Below are 5,763 nucleotides of genomic sequence, written 5' to 3'. Positions count from 1 at the left end.
CAGAGGCCAGGGCTCTCTTGCTGGGGCGTCGCGATGCCCTGCTTTGAGAACCACTGGTGTAAGGGATTCAGAAAGTGAGTAGGTGGGGGGACCAAAATCTGGAAATTGTCTCTGGCCCCAATTCTAATCAAAGGCTGAGAAAAAGAAAAAAGAAAAATTAGTGCTCCTAAAGCTGCCATCAAATATCCCATGTTCCTGTGAGGCCTTATTGAGTGAGCCTCGTTCCAGCGTGGCTTCCTTCCTCCAATGTCCACTTCCTGAACTAGGATCAACTAAGTAAAGGACTACTTTACCCCTTTGGATCTGTCTGTTGTCTTCCAACATCAGCAACCATACATATCATTCTCCTGGTTAGAGTGCAATATTGATACCTGCCGTTCCAGGATGTATATATTGCCAAGGAGCCTTGCTTTGCAGTTGTACTGGTGTTGCTTGGTTGGGTATATTGCAGGCTCTCCCACCTCCTTTCAAATGCAGCAAAAGGGAAGTGTAAATCTTCTAGAAGCGCACCAATTAGCACCTACATTAACGAGTGTGAGATTCTGTGTTCCCTGGAATTAGCATGTGAGAGACCCTGTGGCCAGAGAAATCCTGATTAAAGATTGAGAAGAAACCTCTTGACTGAATTCAGAAATTTTTCTGCATTTTGGCAATAGGTAAACTTTTTCTATACTAGCTGTTGCACACTTTTCTGTATGAAGCCTTCTTGATCCCTTTTGGAATGCTTCTTTGGGTGTTTTTAAAAAAATCAGCACTTTGATAACATTGATGGGAAAGGGATACAAGGAACTAGATACAAAGCAGCAAAGAGTAGGGCCTTCTCCAGTGGGGAGCCTACTCTATAATACAATAATAATACAGGTATTTCTATACCGCCTTTCTAGGTCCTCAGATTTCTCCTCGGACTTTATTCAAGGCAGTTTACATGGGCAGGCAATTTAAATCCCCGTAGGGATTTTTACAATTAGAAAGGTTCTATCTTTCAAGAAACCACAACAATCAGATGTTTCATTCTTCATCTGGCTGCACATTCTGGCCTCCATCCTCCCACGCTCAGAGCAGATGGAATAGCTCGGCTCAGCTTGTCAGCTGCTTCAAGGTCGCACGGTGCCGGTGGCCTTGAACTGGCGACCTTCAGATGTTATCTTCAGGCAAATGGAGGCTCAACCCTCTAGACCAGATCTCCTGCCCTACCCTATGGAATTCCCTCCCTCTCACTCTCTCCTTGGAGGCTTACTGGCAGGGCCTAAAGACTTTTCTTTTTACACTCATCTTCTGAATTTTGGACTTTTAATACGGATGGTGAAGTTTTATACTGATTGTTTTTATGGGATGCATTTTTTAAAAAATGTTTGCTGCTGGCTTCTAATGAGGTTTTTAGGTTGTATACTTTTTTTAGTAGATTTTAATGTTTATATCTGTATGATCTGTTAGCTGCTTGAAATGCCCACATGGGAGATAAAGTGGGATATAAATTTGTGAATAAATAAATAAAATAAAAATAAACTGAAGGAATGGAATATACAAACTGTACATTCTCCAATTCCATAATTAATTTTAGATATGCTCATAAAAAAGTAGGGTACAGAGCACAGTGAACCAGAGATACAATAAAGAAACTGACTGGGGGAAATTCACTCCTCCCTAAGTCATCCCTAAGTCAACTTGAAAGGTGCTCAGTTGATAGATTTTATATGCTCTCAATGGAAAAAAAAAAGTATTGCCAATATATGATAGCATTCTGTAAGTTGCTCCTAAAGAACTATACACACAGCCTTGAACTCAAGACTTTTTGCTTTCACAAATACTTATTGGGTTGGGGTAAGGGCAGCAACTGTTACCCTGCACATGCCCGATCTCGTCTGATCTCGGAAGCTAAGCAGGGTCAGACCTGGTTAGTACTTGGATGGGAAACCACCTGGGAATACTGGGTGCTGTAGGCTTATACCATAGTCTTTCGAGACTGAAGGTTGCCAACCATGGGGTAAGTAGAAAATAGTTTTAGCTCCATTATTTTAGTACTTTTAATTTCCATGCTTAAAAAAAATTAATTGTCCGAGCATTCTTTATATAAATATCCGGTTCCCTGTTTGTTCAGGTTTATCAGTCTCAATACATGGCTTCATCAGTTTTATATTTTATTAGTTGGATTGGATTGCTTTGTTCTTTGGCAGTAACTTTATTATTCTGAGTTTATTATTACAGATACCCTTTAAAAAAAACAACACAAAAGAAAGATTTTGGGTTTAAAAAACATGAAAGGAAACAACGGCAGCCCTACCTTACCATTAAAAAAACAGGACAAATGACAGCTTCTACAATGTATGCAGCTGTTTATTCAGTGAAATGGTAAAAGCTTCATTTTGTTGCCAGTCCCTCCAGGCTACAAAGTTGTGCCATAAAACAAAAAGCAGCAGATATGCACTACATCTATTCATTCTCACTGTCATTTCCATTCATCATGCCTTCCACCATACAGCAAGAGCCGGTCTGGCTTTTCCTCACAGGTTTGCTCTTAGAAAAACAACAGCATCCTTGAAACATTTATAGTACTAGAGAAATGCCCATCATGATAATGAGTGGCTTGGGAATTATGCACATGTGTGTCTTATGGGTGGGCAAATGCTGATGGGCCCCAGTATCTGACGATCCGGTAACTGGTTTCAATCATCCATGGGTCTGCAAACACTTTGTGTGCCCTTTGAAAAGGTAGGGAAATTGAATGAAAAATAGCTGTGCCTACCATAGTGCAGGGAAACAGCTGCTTTTTCAGGGCTGCAGGTAATCTTCCAAGCAGTGGCGCCCCCTAGTGTTTGTGTCACCTGGTATGCTAAGGTCAGCACATCACCCCTATGATGGACTTCCTTCCATGCAGTGGGTGGGGTAATGACTTGGGTGGTGGGCGTGGTCATGTACAATTGCCTCGCCCAGCTGGTTTTTTGGCTATAACTTTTGATAGAATAGAGATATTTCAACACAGTTTGTTTCATTACATTCTGCATGAAATCACACGTCGATTGATATATAACATGATAGTATTATTTGAAAATACCAAGATTTTAAAAATTTTGGCCAGTAGTGGTGTCACCCCCCTGTGCGCGTCATCTGGTGCGGCCCACACCCCTAAGCAATGCCACTGCTTCTGAGCTGCTTGCAGCCTCCTCCAGGTCCTGCCAAAGCTCTTCCTTTCATTCTCTGTTGTCCCAGAATGCATCACGACCAGGAAGAGAATGCATCACGATACATTCTGGGGTGATTATTGAGTGAAAGGAAGAGCCACGGTGCAACCAGGAAAAGGTTGCAGGCAGCTCTGAAAACTGCCTGCAGCCCTGAAAATGCAGCTGTTTGACTGCACTTTGGTAGGCACAGCTATTTTTTTTGGCTTTTTCCTTCACTTTCTGTACTTTTTATATGGCATCCCAATATTTGCAGATTTGTTGTATTCACGGGGGAGGGGGGGAGAGTTAGGAACAGAACTCCTGTTGATACTGCGGTACACCTGCACTGGGCTGAAGCTAACAAAATGAAGTTCGACAGACACAAATGCAAGGTTCTGCACCTAGGTGAAAAGAATCAAAGGCTGGATAGGATGGAATGGGCAGTACCTGGCTTCAAAGTACAATGTCTCAGAGCAGTGGTTCTCACGCATTTAGCACTGGGACCCACTTTTTAGAATGAGAATCTGTCAGGACCCACTGGAAGTGATGTCATCACCGGAAGTGACATCATCAAGCAGGAACATTTTTAACAATCCTAGATTGAAATCCTACCCACATTTACCCAGGAATAAGTCCCAGTTACTATCATTGTTAAAAGAATATGCATAGTAGCTTGTTAAAAGCACAGGTCTGTAACAGTTCCCCCAATGCAGTCACATACTATTATAGCATCAAGTCTAATATATTAAAAATAAAATATTGAAATGAATGGGGGCCCACCTGATATTGGCTCATAACCCACCTAGTGGGTCCCGATCCACAGTTTTAGAAACACTGTCTCAGAGGGATCTCAGTGTTGCAGAGGAACATGAGCCAACAGTGTGGTGTAGCTCCAAAGAAGGTGAACACAATTTTAGGTTGCATGAGCAGAATCATAGCTTCCACGAGAAGTAGTGGTTCCACTTTACTCCATGCTGGCTGACCTCACGTAGACTACTCTGTTCAATTCTGGACACCACATTAGAAGAAGGATGCAGCCAAACTGGAGCAGGTTCAGAGAAAAGCAACGAAGAGCAGAGGAGAGCAATGAAATCCTATGAAGAAAGGTTGAACTAACTCAAGAGAAGAGAAGGCTGGGAGGGGACGGGATAGTGTGGTTCAAATACCCAAAAGGCTATTGCCTGGAAGAGGGCAAAAATGCATTATCTGCTGCTCTGTACAACAGAGACCAGAACTCTAATGGGTTTAAGCTGCAGGAGGGGAGATTGTGTTTGAATATCAGGAAAAAATTTTAATGGTAGGAGTGGTTCGACAATGGAACCAATCCCTGGAGGTCTTCAAGCAGAGGCTTAACAAGCACCTTTTGGAGATTCTCTAGAGAGGATTTTCGTGCAGTGAAAGCAGTGGATTGCACTAGAGGAAGAGCCTGGCCAACTCAAATGATTCTCACGTGAGCACATGGAGAGATATTACGTTCTTAGCAACCACATGTGAGGTTCTTATGAGTGGAGGTTAGCCTTCCCACTGTGAGTACTTTACCTTTTCACCATATTAGTGAATCCACTTCATTTTAGGAAAGAGACCATAGCTCAGTGGTAGAGCACTGACATCTCCAGTTAATGGACAAGGTAGCAGTGGTGGACCTGGGGCAGGGGGTGTAAAAGCCCCAGGCGCTGTGCTCGCTGGGCCCTGCTGTTGCTGCCCCACCACCTCAGCTGCCTATTGGAACCATTCTGCAGTCAGGTGAAGCTCCGCATGGCGCTGGGCAGCGTGCGTAAAGCCTTCTGAGGCAACTCATGCAATCTTAAGCAAAACCAGTTTTGTCAGGAAACCAAAAATATTGTTTAAAATGGTGCGAGAAGGCCCGGAAGGCTTTTCAAGTCATGCTGAGCGTCGCGCAAGGCTCCATGAACCTCGGTAAGTATCCTGGAGGGTATGGCGCGATAGAAGGGTGTGGCAGACCTGCCCCGGGGCGCAGTGCAGACAGGTCTGTTACTGCAAGATTGCTATTGATGGAAAAGATTCCTGCCTCTGGACAGCCACTCCCAGTCAGAATAGACAATAATCAGTACAACAGATCTGTCTCAGTACAAGACAGCTTTACATATATGTAAAGAGGTCTCTCTGGGACACCACTGGGTTAAGAGCTCAAGTTGTCCCAGGTGGGACAAGGTGCAAAAGAGAGCGACTAAGATGATTACGGGGCTGGGGCACCTTCCTTATGAGGAAAGGCTATGGCGTTTGGGCCTCTTCAGCCTAGAAAAGAGGCGCCTGAGGGGGGACATGACTGAGACATACAAAATTATGCAGGGGATGGACAGAGTGGATAGGGAGATGCTCTTTACACTCTCACATAACACCAGAACCAGGGGACATCCACTCAAATTGAGTGTTGGGAGAGTTAGGACAGACAAAAGAAAATATTTCTTTACTCAGCGTGTGGTTGGTCTGTAGAACTCTTTGCCGCAGGATATGGTGATGGCGTCTGGCCTGGATGCCTTTAAAAGGGGATTGGATAAGTTTCTGGAGGAAAAATCCATTACAGGGTACAAGCCATGATGTGTATGTGCAACCTCCTGATTTTAGAAATGGGCTATGTCAGAAT

At 43.7% G+C, this 5,763-nt stretch overlaps 1 pseudogene; it reads left to right on the top strand.

The window, feature by feature from the left end:
- Nucleotides 1–1,826: 1,826 nt before the first annotated feature.
- On the top strand, nt 1,827–1,943 carry LOC136655037 (5S ribosomal RNA; annotated as a pseudogene).
- Nucleotides 1,944–5,763: the final 3,820 nt, after the last annotated feature.

The sequence above is a fragment of the Tiliqua scincoides genome, chromosome 5 (assembly GCF_035046505.1).
Source record: "Tiliqua scincoides isolate rTilSci1 chromosome 5, rTilSci1.hap2, whole genome shotgun sequence".
In the NCBI taxonomy this organism is placed as follows: domain Eukaryota; kingdom Metazoa; phylum Chordata; class Lepidosauria; order Squamata; family Scincidae; genus Tiliqua; species Tiliqua scincoides.
This window is presented reverse-complemented; position numbering and strand designations above follow the sequence as displayed.